Below are 24,557 nucleotides of genomic sequence, written 5' to 3'. Positions count from 1 at the left end.
GGGCGGCTTTGACGTTGAGAAGCTCATGAATAATGAATGCGCTTGCTATTAATGTATGTATAATTAATCACAGCTGGATTGACGGCGTCAGCGTGGAGCCTGCGGGGTCTGAGTGGCACGGTCACCGGTCATGGCTGTTTCCTTCTTTTCCTAATAATAATCGGAATAATAATACATATTAATAATACATGTACTGAATATATTATTGGACGGTTGTCTGTTGTCTGCGACTGAGAGGGAGCGACGGGTTGATTTTGAATGCAGAGCTTCACCGTTCATGAGTTGCACACAGGATGGTTGATGAGAGGTTTTTTTTTTTTATACGTTGAAGTATTTTAGTTGTCCTCACTTTACACAGGAAGTCACACTCAACGCGTGGGATGCACTTCCAGGAAGTGGCATTGTGTTTTGACGAAAAAGTCTGCGACACACTTAGCAACAGCAACAATAGCGCACACAAGTGGTCGGGCCAGACTTGACCTTGTGATGTTTCATTCACCCTCCCAGCTGTTTAAATCCCGGCGCACCCACGGCCAACATCAAGTACAGAAATGTACAAAACGGACAGAGTGCACATTAAAAGGCTATGCCAACAGTCTGACTACCAAATCACTCACTCTCATAACGTGATTGATTCCTGAATGGCCGATTGGTTTTTGGGGTGGAGTGATGGCTGATGAAGTGAAATGATGCAGAGAATGTGGCAGGTTATTTGTCACATCTGCAGGGCCCCTTTGTTGCGATTGATTGTGTTTGATTTGAGGCTGCAGCAGAGCCAGTTGACATTAAATGGCCACAACTCTCTGTATTCACCATTGGCCGACTCCCCCCACCCCGCCCAGCCCATCAGCCCCCTAGAGCAGTCAGAAATAGAAAATGTAATCTCATCCACCACCGTGCTATTGCCTCAGGGCACTACTTCAACCTCTTTAGCGCTGATCCTCCCCAAGGGTGGAGGGGGTGCTGCTGCTGGTGGTGGTGGTGGTGGGTGGTTGGGGGGGGGGGGGGGGTTATGTGATGATGGGGGTGTTGGGTAGTGTGGGGGTGGTATTGGGTAGTCTGGGGCTGGTGTTGGTGGATGTGGCGGGATGGTGGTGGAGGTTGTTGAGGTGGGTCTGAGGTTGTCACCCCCCCCCCCCCCCCCCCCTAAGAAGCAGCTGAATCTATAATCGGGCGGGCGGCAGAGGACCTTGTGAAGTTCTGTAATCATGGGTAGAATGCGGTGTAACGCGGCGTATCGACCAGCAGCAGCTGCGGTAGCAGCAGTCGCAGTGGGCTGTAGGGGGTGAAGTCGCCGTGGAATATGGAGTCGCAGAAAGCCACGCGCGCTGAGATACATCTCGGAGTCTGCCTTGTGTGAAACAGCACCTTACATGAAGTGCATAAAATGAATCCATTCAGGAGGACTGGGAGCGGAGTTGGTTGAGGAGATGGCGGAGGCGGCCGGCTGGGTCTTTGCCATGGTTCCCACACTGAGCTGGGCTGAGCTGCTTAGAGGTGCTGCAGGGTGAAAACCTGGGGATGACTGAGTGCCAGCACAGTAATGCAAATGTGGAGATAGTAGACGCAGGGCATGCTGGGAAAAATGTCTGTAAGAGTGTTTGCGAGGCGTAGGCTGAATGGTTGATTTTGACAGTTGAACTGTGAAGGAAATCTTGGCTCAACATGTGTGTATGTGCAAACTCAGTCTGGAATAGATGTACTCGACAGATAGACAGACAGAAAGACAGACAGGAATACAAACACACACACACACACACACACACACACACACAAATCGTCTCTGACTTACTGAAGTAATGCAGCAGAAGGGATACATGCATCTGTAAATCTGCATGTGTTGGCTCTCTATCTGATTATTTTTGTGTCAGAATACATCCTTTTTTCCTGAGGATATCAAAAACAGGCTTATTACGTGTCACATTTCCTTCCCGGACCGGGGGAAGTCTAGGAGTGAGCTTGAAATTCAGTGACAATCGAGACGGAAATTGAAACTGTCATCACAAACTCACAAACAAAATGGCAAACGACAGTATGAGCTGATACTGGAGTGTGTGGGTGTGTGTGTGTGTTTGTGTGTAGATGGAAACAACATTGCCCTGAGCAATGTGTTTTTCAAGTCCTTTAAAAGTCGGTGACTATAAAGATTTCACGGCTTTCCAGATCAGATCTGAATGCAAGGCTGTTTGTTATATTTTCCCTTCTTCCTTTTCTTTATTAGCACTCTTATCCAAGAATATATGCAGTCTGATAGCAAACTACAGTACGTTTATCAAAATGGCAGCCACGTCAATGCTATTTTTTTCAAACTCAAAATAGCCACCTTAACTCAGGTTACATTGAATAGTGGTGGAACACGTACATCAAACAGTGAGTTCAACCATTAAACCCTGAGTATCATCTTTATACCGCCTTTGAAATCTCCCCCTCCACCCCGGGACGTATTGTTTTCAGCATAAAAACGCTTGTTTTATTGCAGTTATTTGATATACTGGAAATGTGCAACAGCAAAAAAAAGAAAAACCTAATGCATATAAAAGAGTGGCCTTGTGTGACCTTATCTCTGCTCTCTTTTCCCCCTGTCTTTGTGGCATCTGTTGATCGTATCTGCTGCTTACTGGTGTGAGTGCTGTCGTCTGCAGAGCCCCACCCTACCCACCTCCACCGCACCCTGCCCCCACCCACCCGCCATCCACCATCCCTGCTCCTCTCTCCGGTTGCCCCCCCGTGGCCCACCACAATGAATACACTTGCATCCAGTCTACGGAACCAATTGTCACGCTGGGACGAAGGCAAATCAAATCTCACGGTAGCAACTAGGCGAGGAGATTGCTTTTCCTTTCGGTGCCAAAGAGCTGAGCCAAGCCTCAACCCCCACCACCCCCCCCCCCCCCCCCCCCCCGTCTCTCTTTTTTCATCCTCAAAACCCGGTTTATTGGAGAAAGAGTCACAAGGGGTGAGGTGGGCCACACTGATGAGTGGTGGCGGTGTGGCGGTGGCGGTGGTGAGGGGAGGAGGGGAGGGGGGGGGAGTCCCTGGGGTCAAACATCACCCCGCCCTCCCCCCCCCCCCCCCCCCCCCCTCCGTTTGCTGGTCTTGACACCACCTATTAGTCAGCCAGTGGCACGAGAGACTCTCTCGCTGGGTCCTCGAAATGAAACAGAACAATAATTGTGGGATTGGAGTGGCTGTAGCTGCCAAACGGGCGCGGCTCTCAGCTCACAACAACACGTTGTCCCATCTGATTAGGAAGCCATTTGTGGGATCCTCACCGTGATATAGCAGCCCCCCCCCCCCCCTCCTCCTCTGCACTGAAACTTGAACCCGGCGAGAAAATATTGACATTTCTCCAATTTGGGTCAAGTCAGATACTTGGACGTTTACGTTTCTGAACAGGAAGCCAGGAATTTCTTTCATTTTTTTTTTTTCTTCTTCTTTTTTTTTTTAATCGAATCTCCTTCAGAATAAGGAGCCCAGAGTGAGTCACTAATGCCGGGGGAGAGGCCTCCGGTGTATTTATCTGTATGTGTATTAAATTGATTTAAAATGGAAATCGTAACTTTTTTATTCATTTAAAAAATTCTGGCGATTAGATGGCTGAGCCCCGGGGAGCAGCTGCCGCAGCCTATCGGCGCTTCGCGTTAAAGCGCATGCTAATCGCAATTGACAACCTTGAACGCTTTGTATATGCTTAGTGCCTCCTTTGGTTGGCACCTGCAATAAATGTTTTAAGCACTGGCACTCTATTTAAAGCAGCGGTTCTCAACCTCCGGGCCGCGGACCCGTAACGGGCTGGGGAACATTGGCCATTCCAATATATGTAAAAATCGTTTTGTATACATATATATTATTCTTGTATATATATAAATACATATATATTTATGAAAGTTTAAAAAAATAAATATTCACATATTTGTAGTCTATTATTATGGTACCTTATTACATTTAACTGCACAATGAACAACTGGGTGTCATTAACCCAACCATAGTTTCCCAAATGAAGTATGTTTGCGTATATTCGCCCAAAAAGGAAACGTCTGAATTATTTCACAGCCTATCAAATGCCTGTTACTATGCAGTTAGTTTTTCGCTAAACCCGATGCACGCCCCAATATCCAAATTTGGTCATGACCTTATACGGACAGCTGATTAGAGAACGTAATTAGCTTTCTTAATTCTCACAACTAAGATAACAATGACAAAGGAGCATACTTTGGCGGAGTCTGATTTGAGTGGTTTGAGTAGTTCAAGTTGAACATTTCCCTCGCCGTGAACATATTCGCAATTTGCATAGCGGGCAACAGACAGTAACGAACAGGCTGAGGGGAGCTGATGTAAGGACCTTGGAGGACTGTTGCATTATGGAGAACACATCCCCGTTGTAACGGCGACAGAGAATCGGGGACATATCGTGTGTTCCCTTTGAGCCCGCCGTGCCTCCACTCGCCGTACGGCCGTCCATCCCCCCCCCCCCCCCCCCCCGCTGGGAGGCGGTGGGGGACGGGGAGATGAGTTTGCTGTCTCCTTAATGACGTTTATGCTCTTGTTGCTCCTGCTATGCATGTTCATTAGCCGCCCCCCCTCGATGCACAGCGAGACATAGAGGAGGCTGAATAATGGATTATCTCTGATCACTGGGGCACAAAGTAGAGCACAGGTAGCGCGCTGCTGTACCATTACCGCAGCTCCTCCATATCCGGCTGTACGTTTTAGTGTCACCCGACGAGGCCGCTGCCTTTACGGTGATTACCTCCATCATTAATTAAGGGGTAATTATTATGAATTACTAAACGGATGGAGTATCAGCCTTAATGTTACCGTGTGCATGTCACCTCAGAGAAAGCTGCCAATTATATCGATAAAAATATTGTCGAGCAGGACTGGTGTCAACACCGTGCGGCTCCCACTGGCAACTTTTCTTCTCGATCACCACAAGCTGAAGATCAGTAAGGTGAGAGTGATGAAAAAGCGGAATGGTATAAATCCATCCGTGCTGCACAACCGTCTGTAACACCTCTATCGCATGCCTTCGCCCCTGATGAGGACGTTGCTATTGTTAGCGCCGGCGAACACAACCAGGGAATCAAAGAGCCGTGGCGACACTCACTGCCTCCTCGCCGAGACTCAATTCATCCGGACCGAGTTGACGTTGACTCCGTGGCGAAACGTCGGCCGATAATTACCCCCCCATTCTCCGCAGACCGGTTTTCGCTGCTATTATTATTATTATTATTATCACTACGGAAGAGAGCCGCAGCACATTGTTGCGCGGTGGCAGGGCGGCGTTTTAAAATGGCCGCCTCCGCAGTTGTTTACATGTGCCTCTGAAGCCGTCAGAGAAACGTTACGGCGGCCGCCGCTCGGAGCGTCCACGCAAACGTCGGCGGCGGCGGCGGCGGCGGCGGCGGCGGCGGCGGCGGCGCATCTGGTCTGGTCTAAAATCTCGCGTGAGGTCTCCCAAAAAAAAAAAACCGCTGCCACCGACAGGTCAGGGGGAGGCGTTTGTCGCCGGCAGACAACGCATTAGCTGGTTGTGATTTGTCTGCGTGGGATTTGATGCTGTTGTTGTTGTTGTTCGGGGGGGGGAGATTGGAGGCAGACTCTCCGCCGTCTCTGCCCTGTGAGCATCCAGCCGTGAAATCCACCCTGACGTTTATATACAGGCCCTATACAGCGAGAGGAATTGAAAGGCTTTAACCCCCGTGGCATGTGGAGTCCGGGTTTTTTTTCTTTCTCTCTCTCTCTCGACGTTGTTCTTTCTCTTTATACAAATGGTTGTGTGGTTGTCGTCTTGCCCCCATAGGGACCGTTGACCCACTTGTGTCTGAGAGGACTGTGTGGAATACAGTCTCTAGCTCACGTAACGCTCCGACGCCAGCACTCCGGCGACTCCATTAACCTTTGTTATCACAGGGACATACTTGGCAGCCTTTTTTTTTCTCCATGTATTCAATGCTGAAGATTCTCCTCGGAGGTCTGGCGGCCTTCGGTTTTAATCTGGACCCGGTATCTGCTGCAGAGAGAGAGGGGGGGGAGGGGGAGGGAGGGAGGTAGAGCAAGGGAGAGAGAGAGAGAGAGAGAGAGAGAGAGCCTGTGAGAGTACTGCTTTTTCTCTTCTTCCTTTTCCTTTTTATTGTTTCCGACAACAGCTGCATCTTATAAAGTTTTGTTGAAAGGGTTGTAACCTTACTTTTAGCATGACTGTGAACGTCCTTTAGGAGCACTTGTCTCTTCTCTTATCTAGTGTGAGGGGATGCTTTGCAGACACTCCTCTGCTCTGTGTACGATGACAGCGTGCATTTCCCTCTGCCGGGGAACTCTCCAGCCTATACCATGTTAATGTGGGCTTAAGAAATGTGAAAAATGTGATGAAGACGGGGAAAAATAGAAGTTAAATGCCGAGTGTCTTTGAACTGTGTTCTCTAATGTGGGTCAGAGATCCATCGTATGCATATTTTTGAAAGGCTTTTCATCTGCAATTGCAAAGTAACCATTCCCCGGGTACTCTCTTAATTTCCTCTACTTGCAGATTTGTTCACTTATAAGTATATTTAAACACTGGGAAGTGAGTTTCTGCATGGAAAAGGGGATGTCTGACTTTTCTTCTTCTGTGTGTGTGTGTGGTTGTGTGTGTGTGTGTGTGTGTGTGTGTGTGTGTGTGTGATGCGTTTGGTCTCGATAACATTTCAAATACCGAGGGCATGACCGCCAGAGGAGGAGGTGGTGGGAGGAGGATAGGAGGAGGAGAGGAGGAGATAGGAAGAGGATAGGAGTGGATAGCTAAGGGGGTGGAGAGAAAAACAGAAGACGAAGAGAGAGGGAAAGGAGATCAGAGGAGAGGAAGAGGGGAGAGGGGAGGGGAGCGAAACAGAGTAAGGGAGTAAGGGCACATAGCAGGGGAGAGGGAAAGAGGAGAGGCAAGGAGGAGATTCTCCTACTCCTGGCCAAGCTCCCCGCCGCCATTCTTGTGTTTTTGTGTGCGACTCTCAGAAAGACAATGCTGCGCAGCGCGGCCTTTTGTGTAAAATAACATTTCTATTGAAAGCCAATTACTTGGAACATTATTGTGGTGCCTTCCATAATTAAAAGCCTCTCTCTGTTGTCCCACCCTACCCCTCCATCCTACCCCCCTCCCCCCCCTTCCTCCCTCCCCCACCCCCCCGCCCCCCCGCCCCCCCGCCCCCCCCCCCCCTTGCATCCCTCTTGTTTCTGTTACAGACGGAAAACTACTCCATCGACTCCAGTTACGTGAACAGCAGAGCCCACCTCATTAAAAGGTATGTCTTAAGTCATGCTTCAGGTGTGTCTGCTTTTAGCACGTCCCCCACCGCTGTGTTCCGTGTTGTTGTTCTCCAATTACCGCACCGCTACTTTACGCTTTTTCTGCCGTTGGATGGTGGCTTGGGTGTTTCTACTTTGTGTGTGTATCACATTTTAGCATTTAGCGTCGCAGAATCTATTCAGGAACAAATCCTATTACTTGAAACGAAATAAGGGGAGCAGCCATGATATTAAATGACATAAAACAGTGCCTTCAAAGGCTTAAAATAGAAGTACTTCTCCGTATGATCATTGCATTTATAGCATGTTCTGGTCTTGTGTGACAACTTGTTAATACAATATAAATGTGTCATGGATGTCACGCAGCAGGCCACCATCTAGATTTATATTAAATATAGAAGCATATAGAAGACGCCTTTATCCAAAGCAAACCGTTCATACACACACTCAACACTCCGCCGGCAGAGTCGACCCCGCAGGGCGACAGCCGGCTCGTCAGGAGCCGTCAGGGTGAGGGCGTCTCGCTCAGGGACACCTCGACAATCAGCTAGGTAGAGCCGGGTATCGAACCAGCAACCTTCCGGTTACAACTCAACCCACCGTATCTCCTGAGCAACTGCGGACTTTGTGTGAAGAAGCGATGAGGTGGAATCTATTTGTTATTTATTTGCATCCACCTGTTGCAGGGAATGCGATCTGGCTGTGGGAGTGATTGGGTGGGTGATAGGGTGGGGGGTGCTGTGGTAGGGGTGGTAGGGGTGGGGGGGGCAGTCGGGCGGACGGGTGCCCAGGGACTCTCGAGGGTCATACAATAGTGTCCTTCAGCTCCGTGAGGTCTCCTTACCAGGCCGGCTGGCTGCAGTGCTATAATTCTCTCCCCCCCTCCACCCTTCCCCACCTCCCCCCCCTCGCCCCTCGCCCCTCGCCCCCCCCCCCCCCCCTCGCCCCTCGTCTGCAGCTATCGGGGCATTCCAGGGGGCTCCATTGTGTGAGGCCACCCTGGCCTTTGGAAAACCCATTATAGCAATTTCCTCCTGCCACCCCACCCCCACCCCCCCCCCCCCCCCGTTAATGTAAACACAGTGTATCCGAGTGTGGGCCTGCCGCCCCACCGCCGCCGCCGCCCGCCACAAAGACCTCCCTTTCAGGAGACCTAGGAGGTGCGCTCTCTCACCCGCTGCAATTACACTGATAGCATCAGAGAGGACCTCTCCTCTCTCCTCTGCTGGGAGAAGTTTCCGCCCCGAGATTGGGGAGGGGGGGGGGGTGTACAGGGGTGCAGTGGGCTGTGCCGTGCCGTTATTAATTGTTGTTTAGTAAGTGTTATGCATACAAACATATTCCAGTATAACCTTAGTCGTCCTTTTTCACTCAGACTGTGCATAGCGCCTTATCTTGCCTTTTGCATCTCCTATCTTACTTTCCTCGTGTCCTGCCCTGGACCGTGTGCCTCCCCCTGCTCACAGCCACATGTGCACCCCCACACAACCCCCACCCCCCCCCCCCACACACACACACACACACACACACACTCACACACACCCCTCTTATTAGCGTTGTTTGGAAAACAAAATTTGTTCCAGTGGGTTGGAAATCAAACAAGGGTAAATCAAGCTGTGGTGGTGCAGCTGTTTCGTGCGCCCCCACTCTTCAGACACACACACACACACACACACGCGCGTATACATCCACCCATACACACGCTCACACGCACACACACGCACACACACAAACGCTGGCGCACTCCCCTTCACACACCAGCCCATTTATTGACTGCGAGCGTCAAACAAGACAGATGCACAGATTGTGGGCTCCCGGCATTCCCTCCCATCCATCTTATTTCCAGCGACTCCCTAACACTGCACTGTCTGATGTTAGTGGCTGGCTGCTGCGAGTCGCTTGTTCGTCGACAGCTCACAGAGCCAGCCGTTCCCCCCCCCCCCCCCCCCCCCCCCAACCGCCAACCGCCCCTCCCACACACACACACACACACACACACACACACACACTCTCTCTCTCTGTCATGGCCCACAGAGCAGTGCTACGTTGAATAAGTAAATAAATAAATAATTGAATGCACACTTAATTGGACCCTGGGCCCCGGAGAGCTGCAGCGAGCGCGGCGTCACGCTTCGGGCGTGCACACGACGGCGACCGCTCCCCCGCCAGGTCACAAAGGTCACAAAGGTCACCGCTACACGAGTCCTTCTGCCCAGAACTCGTCTTTAAAAAAAAAAAAAAACGCTCCTGAAATGAGTTTGAGGTTTGATTCAATCGGTAACAGTTGAAATGGTTAGCTCAAAGGAATGGAGTGTACTGTAATAAAAAGGACGAGTCGGGGGAAGAAAGGAAAGGAGAACCAGGGAGATGAAAGGGGTGCCCCCTCAGACCCTCAGACCCTCAGACCCTCAGACCCTCAGACCCTCAGACCCTCAGACCCTCAGACCCTCAGACCAAGGCCCTCAGACCAAGGCCCTCAGACCCTCAGACCCTCTGACCCTCAGACCAAGGCCCTCAGACCCTCAGACCCAAGGCCCTCAGACCCTCAGACCCTCAGACCCTCAGACCCTCAGGCCCTCAGACCCTCAGACCAAGGCCCTCAGACCCTCTGACCAACGCCCTCAGACCCTCAGACCCTCAGACCCTCAGACCCTCAGACCCTCAGACCCTCAGACCCTTTTGATCCTCAAAAACACGGGAGCGAAAAAAAACGAAAAAAAGAGAGAAGGGGAGAATGCGGGCGGGGCTACCTGTGCAGGCGTCCTGTCAGCTAACCAGAGTCTCCCTTGTGGGGTCACCTGTGCAGGCGTCCTGTCAGGTAACCAGCGTCTCCCTTGTGGGGTCACCTGTGCAGGCGTCCTGTCAGCTAACCAGAGTCTCCCTTGTGGGGTCACCTGTGCAGGCGTCAGGTAACCAGAGTCTCCCTTGCGGGGTCACCTGTGCAGGCGTCCTGTCAGGTAACCAGAGTCTCCCTTGTGGGGTCACCTGTGCAGGCGTCCTGTCAGGTAACCAGAGTCTCCCTTGTGGGGTCACCTGTGCAGGCGTCCTGTCAGGTAACCAGAGTCTCCCTTGTGGGGTCACCTGTGCAGGCGTCCTGTCAGGTAACCAGAGTCTCCCTTGTGGGGTCACCTGTGCAGGCGTCCTGTCAGGTAACCAGAGTCTCCCTTGTGGGGTCACCTGTGCAGGCGTCCTGTCAGGTAACCAGAGTCTCCCTTGTGGGGTCACCTGTGCAGGCGTCCTGTCAGGTAACCAGAGTCTCCCTTGTGGGGTCACCTGTGCAGGCGTCCTGTCAGGTAACCAGAGTCTCCCTTGTGGGGTCACCTGTGCAGGCGTCCTGTCAGGTAACCAGAGTCTCCCTTGCGGGGTCACCTGTGCAGGCGTCCTGTCAGGTAACCAGAGTCTCCCTTGTGGGGTCACCTGTGCAGGCGTTCTGTCAGTTAACCAGCGTCTCCCTTGTGTCCCCGCTGGCCCCCATGCAGCACATCCACCTTCAAGGACCTGGAGGGGAACAGCCTGAAGGACAGCGGGCACGAGGAGAGCGACCAGACGGACAGCGAGCATGACGTCCAGCGGGGCCACTACGTGGACACGGCCGTCAACGACGTGCTCAACATGACCGTCCCGCCCAACGTCTGCCAGCTGCCCGACCAAGGTAGGACCTGCCGCCGCCGCGCCGCCACAACACACTACGCTGACACACAACACAACACGCTGACACACAACACTACACGCTACCACACAACACAACACGCTACCACAACACACCACAACACACTACGCTGACACACAACACACCACAACACACCACAACACACCACGCTGACACACAACACACCACAACACACTACGCTGACACACAACACACCACGCTGACACACAACACAACACAACACACTACGCTGACACACAACACACCACAACACACTACGCTGACACACAACACACCACAACACACTACGCTGACACAACAACACAACACGCTACCACAACACACTACGCTACCACAACACACCACAACACACCACAACACGCTACCACAACACACTACGCTGACACACAACACAACACGCTACCACAACACACTACGCTGACACACAACACAACACGCTACCACAACACACTACGCTGACACACAACACACCACAACACACCACAACACACTACGCTGACACACAACACTACACGCTACCACAACACACTACGCTGACACACAACACAACACGCTACCACAACACACTACGCTGACACACAACACAACACGCTACCACAACACACCACAACACACTACGCTGACACACAACACAACACGCTACCACAACACACTACGCTGACACACAACACAACACGCTACCACAACACACTACGCTGACACACAACACACCACAACACACCACAACACACTACGCTGACACACAACACACCACAACACACCACAACACACTACGCTGACACACAACACAACACGCTACCACAACACACCACAACACACTACGCTGACACACAACACAACACGCTACCACAACACACTACGCTACCACAACACGCTACCACAACACACTACGCTGACACACAACACTACACGCTACCACAACACACCACGCTGACACACAACACTACACGCTACCACAACACACCACAACACACTACGCTGACACACAACACAACACGCTACCACAACACACCACAACACACTACGCTGACACACAACACAACACGCTACCACAACACACTACGCTGACACACAACACAACACGCTACCACAACACACCACAACACACTACGCTGACACACAACACAACACGCTACCACAACACACTACGCTGACACACAACACAACACGCTACCACAACACACTACGCTGACACACAACACAACACGCTACCACAACACACTACGCTGACACACAACACAACACGCTACCACAACACACTACGCTGACACACAACACAACACGCTACCACAACACACTACGCTGACACACAACACAACACGCTACCACAACACACCACAACACACTACGCTGACACACAACACAACACGCTACCACAACACACTACGCTGACACACAACACAACACGCTACCACAACACACTACGCTGACACACAACACAACACGCTACCACAACACAACACACTACGCTGACACACAACACAACACGCTACCACAACACACCACAACACACTACGCTGACACACAACACAACACGCTACCACAACACACTACGCTGACACACAACACAACACGCTACCACAACACACCACAACACACTACGCTGACACACAACACAACACGCTACCACAACACACCACAACACACTACGTTTACACATAGGGTGCATAGGGCGCTAGGGGCGCAGGGGGGGGTGTGTGTGTGTGTGTGTGTGTGTGTCGACAAGTGTTGACAACTGTGTGTTTGGGTATTTCTCTTTGAGTCGGTGTGTGAGTGTGTGTGTGTGGGTGTGTTTGTATACGTGTATCTTTAGGTGTGTATGTTTGTGTGTGTGCGTGTGTGTGTGTGTGTGTGTGTGTGTGTGTGTGTAGGTATAAATGTGTGTGTGTGTGTGTGTGTGTGTGTGTGTGTGTGTGTGTGTGTCGACAAGTGTTGACAACTGTGTGTTTGGGTATTTCTCTTTGAGTCGGTGTGTGAGTGTGTGTGTGTGGGTGTGTTTGTATACGTGTATCTTTAGGTGTGTCTGTTTGCACTTGCCTAACTATCCAACAGGGGACTTCGGTGTCGTAACACCTTCACCAACAGGGGACCTCCGAGCCAAGAGGGGACATTTTTCAGGTCCCCTCTTGGTCATGCCTTAAATCAAGCTAAAAACATGCCTAAAACATTTTGGTGCATTTTCTCAACTTTTGCCAAGAGGGGACCTGAAAGTGTGTGAGTGTTTAGTCCATACTCAGCAGCGCCTCTGCTGGCCAGAGCTGGGAGTTCAATGACCAATTCACACACGTCGCTTCAATCACACTCCTCTATTGTGTGAACGGCCTGCAGCCCCAAGAGGTCATTCAGACTGTAGAGGGCTGTTAAACAGCCTACTTAGTAAAGAAAACCAGTCTCTTGAAACATGATATTTTAGTGTATTTTTCTAACAAAATGTAAAGGCTCAGCTTTAAAAGTTAAGACAGGATAGACGATAAAGATAGTAATCTCAACTAATGTAATAATTAAATGTCAAACATGATTTGTTAGTGTTTTTAGGAATAGAACAGTCAGTAGCAAGTTCCTATCTATTCATTTGTATCAATAAAAAATTATAAAAAACTAAAATACATTTTAAGGGTCTAGACCTTTGAAATTGTTCAATCCCCAAAATGTGCCTTAATTTACCATCTTACAATTAGTAATTTCCATACATTTTACAATGTCTATTTTTTTAAGAAATGCATTTTAATTGTTGATTTGCATTACAGAAAATGGTCCACACTTGTACTGTATGGAATGACAGGGGTCCACTGTTGGCTGATACATAATGACAGAAGTCCCCTCTTAGATAGCATAGAGTGACATTAACACTTTAAAATTTAAAACTGCAGGGAAAAGAAAACAAACACTAAGCTGTAATTAGTAGGAATATATTAGGAAGAGAACAGTCAGTAGCAAGACCATATATTAATTTGTACCAATAAAAAATTATAATAAATAAGTCTGGTAAAAGAATGACACATTTAGGGTCTAGACCTTTAAAATTGTTCAAACCCCAACATTTACCTTGATCTACCATCTTACAAATTAGTGAATTCCATTCATTTTACAATGTACTTCAGTCCCCAATCTATATTTTAAGAAATGAATTTAATTGTTGATTTGCCTTACACAAAAATGTCCACACTTGTATTGTATTGAATGACAGGGGTCCACTGTTGGCTGATACATAATGACAGAAGTCCCCTCTTAGATAGCATAGAGTGACATTCACACTCCAACATAGATGAGTAAGAAATAAATAAGTAAAATTGATAGTTCTTAAGAGATAACAATCTAAATATGATCTAAATATGGCTTTTTGAGTGAGCTGTATTTACAGCTTATATCTCTATAAGTTATATATCTAAGGATAGCAACAACAGAACTTGCTATTTTGGATATTGCCATAGAGTACTTTAGCATGGTATATAGGATAGAGGCCCAGAAATCATAAGTTTGTTTGAGATACAATGGACAACTTAATAAGGTTTTTATTTTTTTCACAACTGCAAACTGCTTAGTCTATGGTTAAAGGAACGCATTTTATCTGTTGATTTACATTACAGTAAGAAGTTCCACACTTTTTTGTATGTAATGACAGGGGTCCACTGTTGGCTATTACAAAATGACACAAGTCCCTTCTTAGATAGCGTGGAGCGACATTCACACTTCTGCTTTTATCAAAAGAGGAAATAACAAAAATATATTGTAACGAAAAGATAGTAATCTCAACTAATGTAATAATTATTTGTCCAACATGATGTTAGTACGTTTTTGTAACAGAATCTTTAATGAGAAGCTTTAATGGATCGCTTAACAATTGTCGACTATGACACTGTATTAAATAAATAAATTAAAGGGCTACCCAGAAGGCAAGGGAGTAGTAAGTAGCATACTTTAGAATTTAAAAATGTAGGGAAAAGAAAACAGACACTAAGCTGTAATTAGGAATAGAACAGTCAGTAGCAAGATCATATCTATTAATTTGTACCAATAAAAAATATATAATAAATAAGTGTGCTAAAAGAATTTTATACTTTTAGGGTCAAGACCTTTCAATTTGTTCAATCCCCAAAATGTACCTTGATTTACCATCTTACAATTAGTGATACCAATTTTATAATGTACTTCAGTCCCAAATCTATATTTAAAGAAATGCACTTGAATTGTTGCATTGCAGAAAAATGTCCACACTTGTATTGTATGGAATGACAGGGGTCCACTGTTGGCTGATATATAATGACAGAAGTTCCCTCTTAGATAGCATAGAGTGACATTCACACTCACACTGGTGTGAAGAGTCCCTCTCCCAACCCCCACACACATACTTGCATACTTCTTACATACTTAGGTCCCCCCTGAAAAACCATTCAACCCCCCACCCCCACAGTCTCTATTCAAATTAATCACCTCACACTTTTCTACTGAAGCACTGATTCCTGAGCCTTTGAGATCATGCTGTTGGATGAGGATGTGATGACACATCTCATCATCACATAGGCTGATAGTGGAGAATTTTGCTTTGTTGATCCTTGCTGTTGTTTGACTAATATTTAAAAAATTGGTCAAAATATGCTGATATCACATTTATGATTTAACATAGGCACAGGCAACATGGATCTTTTCACTGTAAAATAGCTCTTCTAGAGAATCAATCAAAAGAACACTGTTCACAGATAAAATATACAATATGGTCGATTTTCATCATGCCGAGCTTGGAGTCAAGATTTTCAAATGCTGTCTTCCATCGAGATTGCTATAAAATGCACAAAAACTGTGAGAGAGCAGAGTTTAAATGATTGCATATGATTTCATATATCACAGGAGGAAGTAGAGGTTTTCTGAAACATGTATGGTATTAAATCAATAATTTTAAATATACAAAGTTCCCATGATATGTAATATATTAATCCTAAATTCCTAACAATACCAAGTGTCAACTTTGACTGATAAGAATGGTAGATTGATCATCTAATTCACTAATCATACCTACCATCCCCTCACTCACAACTACTATGTTTTACAGTTTTTAACCAACATTTTGTATGCCTACTTTTTTCACAGTCTAATTTTATACTCAACAAATAAAGGCCACTCTACATTTTAGGTGTCAACAATACGTAAAAGTATTAACGGCAGTTTACAAAGCATATGTTTAATATTGTTAAGAATGAGAGAAGTCCTCATCACATACGGAAATTCCTGAGATAAATGATGGGTAACAAAATGTGTAAATATAAATATACAAACATGTCTCCATTGACAGTTGGGGTGTCTATAATTTGAATTTTGTTCAATCTTGTTCAGATAATATAAGTATGATACAAGTTTAATAACTGTCACAACATACCAATTAGCCATCATGTTTATGTTTTGTTTTACTTTACAAGCCTCCTGGCTGTGATTTAGTGTACAAATATGAGTGGCAGTGATCTTCGAATCTAACCCCTGACAAGTAAGCAAATCTGTATTTTCACCAAAAGGTCAAACTACTCCTTTGAAATATTTTGTAATAGTTACACATATAATGCTATGGCCAGATTGTAAGAATACACCATTTTCTGGCTTATTAATTATAACCAAAGCAACTGAGTTTCTTTCATGAATTGTTTTTATCTTCATACTGATTTGAACAGAGAATCATGTATTTTAATCTCAGAACAGTATTTTTACAACATAGTTGAAGAAAATATTGAATTAATCGAGAAATACATGGTGAATGGTAAACATGTGGAACTTACCTCTCACTATAGCCTCAGCAATGTAGATAAAAGGTGAACTCAAATGTCCAGAATATATACACACACACATATATATATATCTTAGGATCAGACATGCCAGTTTTATTATAGATAATATCAAACTAGCTGATTTATTCACTTGAATTCTAATAAATAGCTGTGATCATAATAAAAGACTAATTTAACTATAGAGATACAGTAGGATTTTGTAACTATACAATTTTGTTTCACATTATATACCGTTTTTAGGGGGGGGGGGGGGGGGGGGTCTAATTTTGAGATATGGAATGGATTTACATACTTTGTGCTGCTTAGTTCAGACTTGTGTTGGAGGAAAATAACCCTTTTTAAGGTATTTAAAAAAAAATAATAAAGACATGAAAAATTACCAGTACATTGATGGGGTGAAATGCATATCTAAAGGAGCCTGATTGATTAAATAATCATTAATGTCTCTATGATAATTTCATAGTATGGCATTGTGCATGGTGTAGTAATGACTTAATTGCATTCATAGACACCTTTTTAGAAACAGTTGTATATTATTATATTATATTTTTTATGGTTTAGTTCATTATGTGGACATTAAGAAGTTGAGTGACCAGCAACCATGCCCTTCACAGATCCTAACTTGAGTGAGTGCTGCCTCTGAGAAGTGAGAGACTTAGAGCGGGGGAGGGGGGTATTTTAGCAGATGCTGTTGCTCTCTGCTCATCATTCTGTTTCAACCTGTGTCTGTCTAATCGTCTGCAGTGTGGGGGATGGTTACCTGGAGCTGACGATGGTCGTTAGGCCTTTCTATAGTGGGCACTCAGGGGCCTAAGTTTGACTAACCCTAACCCCCAACCTGCAGTTGCAAGACATGTAAAGCTTAGATCCTCCTTGTCAAGTCTGTGGAACTGTACTGAACAGTCTTCCTTAAAAAGATATTCCCTAATTTATATAGTATTTATTTAAGTAGGTGAGCTCATTGAGATCACATTCCCTTGATCACAAGAGACTAGGGTACAGCAGACAGAAAAACAGACATCACTAAACGAAACACTGCATACCTTTTTATTTAGAATAATATGCATTTTTAAATAAAGGGCGTCTTTCTTTATATATATATAGTGATGATAAAAAACAAACAGACATCACTAAATATCATCACTATATATATGCAAAGAAAGACGCCCTTTATTTAAAAATGCATATTATTCTAAATAAAAAGGTATGCAGTGTTTCGTTTATTCAATTATTTCATTACTAAATTATTTGTCTAACAAGCCTATGTCTTAGATCAGAAAATCATTATGTCATTGTTTGTACCACTGATAAGGATTACCAGGATAACATTTGAAAATATTGATTGATACATTGTGGTAACTGCATGCTGCAAGTAAAAGTGGGAAGTTGACCTGTACTCTTTTCCAACCACTACCTTTGTTCAAAGTCAACCCTGTTGAATAAAGAGCTGAGCTAGGACTAAAGAAGAACTATGACTATAATACCTACAATTATTTTTTTTAAATTGCTGCATGGGTTGTGTGCCTTCCACTTTATGCAAACTCTCACATCAAATTCTGAGATTCCGCAATTTTTGACAGCCTTGAAATGGTTTCACCTCTTTATTCACCAGTATGTGTTCATCGTTACTTGATCAATTGTGTGATAATCAGAAAGAAAACCACAAATTAAGGTTAAGTATGAGTATTGCAGTATACATTTACATTTCTGTACTTTGAACCACAACCAGCAGCACTGTGTCTGTGACTTTCTCACTGCTTCTGACATTGTAGGTGCTTTGAAGCTTTTGTCTCTGGAAGCATCATTGCATGTGTCCATTCCATTTAAATTTATTTATTTTAGTTTTCTTTTTTTTTTAATGGGAGATGGTAAAGAATTACAGCAGAGCATAGTAGAAGAAATCTATACAGTAGTTTAACAGTGGCCTTTTGGGTTTAAATCAATCTTCTAGCTGACTTAACTCTTGCATTGTTGACAATCTGATGAATCTTTATTTGTCATTATTTTTAAATATTTGTTTCCAGGCAGCATTTCTACTTGCAAACAATTGAATATCCTCTTAAGGATCTGGGACAAAATGTTCATATCCCTCTGCAGAGAGATATAGCAGGAAACATCTCTGACACTGAAACTGACAAAACACTAAACAATTATTTCTTTCTTGTCAAGTTTTGTCACATGACGTATTGATGAGGATAACATTTTTTCCACACTTTATGAATAGATCCATGCAGGAGTGTGAGTGTCGCCCTATACTATTTAACAGGGACATGACTTGTGTCATGTTGTACAATCCAAGTGGGGACCATCTTTTAGAGCACAGAGAAAGTCTGTCTGTTCTTTGAATGTGAACTTATGTATGGGAGAGTTTTTTCTAAATGATATTTTTCCACAATAACATGACTTCAGTTTTAACTACCACAATTTATCACTGTTCAATCAATCAACAAACACTGTTCCCTGCACTTGAACAGCCTTAAAGCTATCATCTGTCTTTTTGATGGAGTTACTTAAGGCATATGTCAGAACCTGCACAATAGTATACAGACCTTCAAAGAAAGGTTAATGTATAGAATTTTGTTTTTTAACGTTGTGCTGTTAAACAGAAAAGATGGTTCCCACTTGGATTGTACAGGATGACAGAAGTCCCCTCTTTGCCTGTACAAAAGGACACTGGTCCCCTGTTAAATGGTATGGCGCGACACTTACACTCCAGCATTTATGTATTCATTAGGTAAGAAAAAAATAGTTTACTGCTTCCTCTATAGTAGAAAATAAATAATTTGCCATAGAGCCTTTAGACAGCTCTTCCATAGTTCATAAGAGACATTTGGTCATAAGAAAAAATACTTATATATAACAGGGCTAACTAGGGCTGTCAATCAATTAAAAATATTTAATTGTGATTAATCTCATGATTGTCCATAGTTAACTTGCAAATTGCTCATTAATCGCACATTTAACTGTTCTAAATATATCTTAAAAGATGATTATTGGTTATTCATCTTTTGAGGATTACATTTAGTCTTTTCCACACTTCGTGAATAGATCCATGCAGGAGTGTGAGTGTCGCCCCATACCATTTAACAGGGGACTTGTGTCATGTTGTACAATCCAAGTGGGGACCATCTTTTATATTTTAGAGCACAAAGTTTGTCTGTTCTTTGAATGTGAACTTATGTAAGGGACAGTTTTTCCACAATAACATGACTTCAGTTTTAACTACCACAATTGATCACGGTTCAATCAATCAACAAACACTGTTCCCTGCACTTGAACAGCCTTAAAGCTATCATCTGTCTTTTTGATGGAGTTACCTACAGCATATGTCAGAACCTGCACAATAGTATACAGACCTTCAAAGAAAGTTTAATGTGTAGATTTTTTTATTACTTTGTGCTGTTAAACAGAAAAGATGGTTCCCACTTGGATTGTACAGGATGACAGAAGTCCCCTCTTTGCCTGTACAAAATGACACTGGTCCCCTGTTAAATGGTATGGAGCGACACTTACACTCCAGCATTTATGTATTCATTAGGTTAGAAAAAAATAGTTTACTGCTTCCTCTATAGTAAAAAAATAATTCATAGAGCCTTTAGACATTTCATGAGGGAAATTTTGTCATGAGCAAAAATACTAACTAGGGCTATCAATCAATTAAAATATTTAATCGTGATTAATCGCATGATTGTCCATAGTAAACTCGCAAATTAATCGCAAAACACATTTTTTAACTGTTCTAAATATATCTTGAAATGATGTTTTTCAAGTTTTTTTATATTATTATAAACATGGGAGTGCACAATATGTTTGCTTTAAAAAAAAATAACTGTCAATTTTGAGGAAACATTTCTGACAATTGTGGGATCTGTGATTTACATAGATTATTTTTTCTCTTCAAGATAGATTCCAGAGCATTTATTTTTATACACAATTAAATTCACTAGAAGGTCCCCTCTTGTACTGTTAAGACTGACAGAAGCAACAGTTGCGGTTGGCAAACACTCATTGAGTGAAACAATAGGCCCAGACAGCTCCCCTGCTGCAGTGAATGGAGTCCCCTCTTAGATATGTAAATATCGCTTAAGGATTCAAGTCCCCTCTTGGCAACTTCTTTAAAAAAAATAAAAAACAACAATTTGAAGTTATATTATGACAAAAGTACTTAAAACTAAACTCTGTATTATGTTTTTGTATTTTTAAAATGACCAGAAATAGAGGTCCACACTTGGTTGATGAAAACCGATAGTCCCCTGTTGGTAAAGTAAACGTGTATGTGTGTGTTTGTGTGTGTGTAGGTATAAGTGTGTGTGTGTGTGCGTGTGTGTGTGCGCCAATGGCATGATAAGGCCCTCAGATGTGCTTAGAAGTATGTGAATAACACATAACATACTCACACACACACAGAAGTGTACCTCTGCTTTGATGTCCCCCTAAGACGCCCTAATGTGAGGGATCTCTCTCGGAGGGCAGGCCTTTGATAGCGGCTCGGCTAACAGTATTGACTCCTAGCAGCCACGTGTGATCTCGAGCGCTGACCGGCCTCACAGCTTCTTGAATGGCAGCAATTAAGGCTGACAAAGGTACAGAGAAGGTGGGAATCTACATATCTGCCCGCGCCTCCATGCATTATTCAGCAGGATCGTTTAGTGAAGGGAATTAATGCTGATGTTTCCAAAGTCGCCGGCTTCTCGCTGTTGAGGAAGACATCTGCTGGCGGGAGCTGGTGTAAGGGCGGGTGTCTGTTTTACACTCCTGCCAGTCAACTGTGTCTGGGCTAGGAGAAAGTGTGTGCGTGTGTGTGTGTGTGTGTGTGTGTGTGTGTGTGTGTGTGTGTGTGTGTGTGTGTGTGTGTGGACGCGTGGGCAGACGGGACGTGTGTGTACAGAGCAGGAGACAAAGTCTGTTTTTGTTTATGGTTGAGGGCTCAAGTTGTATATGATCTTCAAGCCCAACTTGCTTCAACTTTGATGTTTTTGTACAAGGTTAAGGTAGTTTGAGTTGAATCTGATATCATTTATCAACGTTATTTTTGAAAGTGTCTGAAATGGGTGATATCTCCTCTCGGTCGCTGTCTAATTTACATGACTGTGACATTTAAACGGGCGAGAGGCAATTAAAAAAAGCAGTTGCCTTTTCCAAAGTAGTTTTCTAGTTTTCTAGTAGTTTTCTAAGTAAATACAATCTCTACAGTTTGTCATTATGTTATTTAATAACAGTCTTTTTGTCGGATTGAGATGGGCTTCCGGTTATGTCACACACACCTTTCGGGCACACAATACACAGAGGTGTGTGTGTGTGTGGGTGTGTGTGTGTGGGCGCGTGTGCGTGTGCATTTGCATTTGCATGTGCATGTGTGCGCGTGTGTGTGTGTGTTTGCTTGTGTGTATGTGCGTGTATGCTCTTTGGTTCGTGCGCGTGCATGTTCACACAGCCCGTTCCTTTGATTTGTAATCACTGAGCTGACTTCGGGGAAAAAACTAAACGCCACTGATGTTGCCAGACTTGGCAAACGGGCCGTTGTTGGAATGGTCCTCCGACGGGTGTGTGCTAAGCAGCTTCGTATCGTAATGGACAATGATAAGCGCATTTGTTGACGACTGGACGCCCTGCCCTAATTATTTCACATCTCGCTAAGAAAAAAGCCCCTTTTGCTTCTAAAACTAAACACAACGGAATGCATACTGACAGCTCCTCTAATGCTGGGATCTCATTATTGGAGACAATTAGAGATGATGTCGATGAGGAATATTTCAAGTGGGGAGAGCTCTAGGAGGCAGCCTTTTCCTTCCCATTACCGCCTCCATGATTGGATCTGTTTCGGTCCAAATTGATGAATGGCGTCTGAATGCATAAAGTGATACACAGCGCTGGTTAAAAAGACTTTCCTCCAGATGACCAGAGGCCAGTGGAGAACCAGAGAGCCTCATTTTAAAAGGAATGAGTGTTTGTGTCCCTCCTGACGTGGGCATAGAAATGAACATTTGCCTCCCTCTGAGAGAGAGAGAGAGAGGGGGGGGGGTAGAAGGGGGAGAGAGAGGGAGACAGACAGAGAGAGGAAGAGAAAGAGACAGAGAGAGAAAGAGAGAGAGAGAGAGATTAAGAGAGAGAGAGAGCAAGAGCGAGAGCTTGTGAGGATGGAACAAAATGGCTTCCTGACAGCATGTCCTGTCGCTGGCTTCCAGGACACTGCGTGACAGAGCGAGGCCCCGGACCGCAATGAGAACCGTTCATAATTATTAAATGAATTGACGGTAGAAATCCAAGCACACGTGCAAATGTAATGCGGTCCCAAATGAAATTGTCACTCCTATTTCCATCTCAACAGTCTAATTATGTAGTAAGAAAACTGAGTGATGGCCTTTACTCGCTGGAACAGAATCAGAACACCATCCTCGTCTCCTAGTAAGGGCCTTAGTCTACCCTCTCGCTCGCTCTCTCTCTCCCTCCCTCTTGTCACACTCTCTCCCCCTCTGTCTCTCTCTCCCTCTCTGTCTCTCTCTCTCTCTCCCTCCCTCTTGTCACACTCTCTCCCCCTCTGTCTCTCTCTCTCTCTCCCTCCCTCTTGTCACACTCTCTCCCCCTCTGTCTCTCTCTCCCTCTCTGTCTCTCTCTCTCCCTCCCTCCCTCTTGTCACACTCTCTCCCCCTCTGTCTCTCCCTCCCTCTCTGTCTCTCTCTCTCTCTCTCTCTCCCTCCCTCTTGTCACACTCTCTCCCCCTCTCTCCCCCTCTGTCTCTCCCTCCCTCCCCCGTCGCTTCCTCCCCCGTCCCCCCGGAGTGCGTGTGATGCCTCATTATATATTCCACCGCTCTGAACCGGCGTGAATGCTGAGGCTCAAATGGAGCCGTGTGTGACTGCTGCTCTCTCTCCTGGTTAATACACCCCGAGTGATACACCCCGGGGGGCGGGGGGGGGGGGGGGGGGACGGACCCTAACGTGGAGCTCATCCGTCTTAATTGCCGTAAATGGACGGCCGGCGGCGGTTCGACTGAGTGAGTGCAGGGGGAAACGCTTTGGAGACAAAAGAGGCAGGTTCTGTAAACGTCCCGCTGTTTAGCTGTCTGCCGGGAATAGCTGTGTAGTTTGGCTCTCCTGGCAGGCAGCCGGAGCAGAAAACAAGTTGAGAGACGGCAATTGCCAAAGGACAGCGAGTGAGAACCCCCAGACGAGGATGGAAGCGGCCTTGATTTGCCTTCCCTTTTGTGTGCTTTTGTTTGTGTTTAGTTTTATTGCGCTGCTTTCTCGTGTTGATACCAAGATGAAGAAGAGGGAGGGAGGGGAGAGGGAGGCGAGCCAGGAAGTAGATACTAAAGTCCCAGGCCCGAGCGTTGAAAGTGTTTACTATTCCCAGTGGCGAAGAAGAGGAGGTGTTTGCCCAGTGGATGAAGCATTACCTCCAGCACAAAGACGGCTTCGCCTGGGGTCCTACCGTCAGCCCCTGGTATCGAGGTGCCAGGGGCTCTGAGAGTCCCCGGGTTTTTTCCGGGGTAGAAATCCCGGCCCCGTATCACGACGATCATCGGTTGTTTCCTTTGAGCGGTCTGAAGCGCAGACCGTCTGTCGCTCGCGCCCGGTCGCGCTCGTCCTCCTCTGCTACAGGATCCATTGTGTCTCCAGCCGCTGGTGCTCCTCAAAGCGCTTCTGAAGAGACCTTCTTGTAGATCCCAATCCGGAGGGTTTGCGTTTACGTTCCGAAGCCCGTATCTGCAAAACGGCGACGCGTTCCACGGATCAACCCGACCCCGCCCCGACCTCCACGTGTAAACATACTCAGTCGCTTGCGGATTCAAAAATCTGTGTTTTCAGGAACAAATGAAACAAATGAAATTGACT

At 45.7% G+C, this 24,557-nt stretch overlaps 1 protein-coding gene across 2 annotated transcripts in view; it reads left to right on the top strand.

Annotated features, from left to right (window-relative positions):
- pcdh19 (protocadherin 19) overlaps positions 1-10,785 on the top strand; it is a 38,090-nt gene extending 27,305 nt beyond the window's left edge. For both annotated transcript variants that reach the window (XM_084469463.1, XM_084469462.1), the window contains exons 3-4: positions 7,219-7,277; positions 10,761-10,785. The gene's annotated coding sequence lies outside the window, so the exon portion shown is untranslated. The remainder of the gene's footprint in view (positions 1-7,218; positions 7,278-10,760) is intronic.
- Positions 10,786-24,557: the final 13,772 nt, after the last annotated feature.

Source organism: Micromesistius poutassou (genome assembly GCF_964030765.1).
Source record: "Micromesistius poutassou genome assembly, chromosome: 6".
Lineage (NCBI taxonomy): Eukaryota > Metazoa > Chordata > Actinopteri > Gadiformes > Gadidae > Micromesistius > Micromesistius poutassou.
The sequence above is the reverse complement of the archived record's forward strand: the minus strand, read 5'-3'. Positions and strand labels throughout refer to the sequence as shown.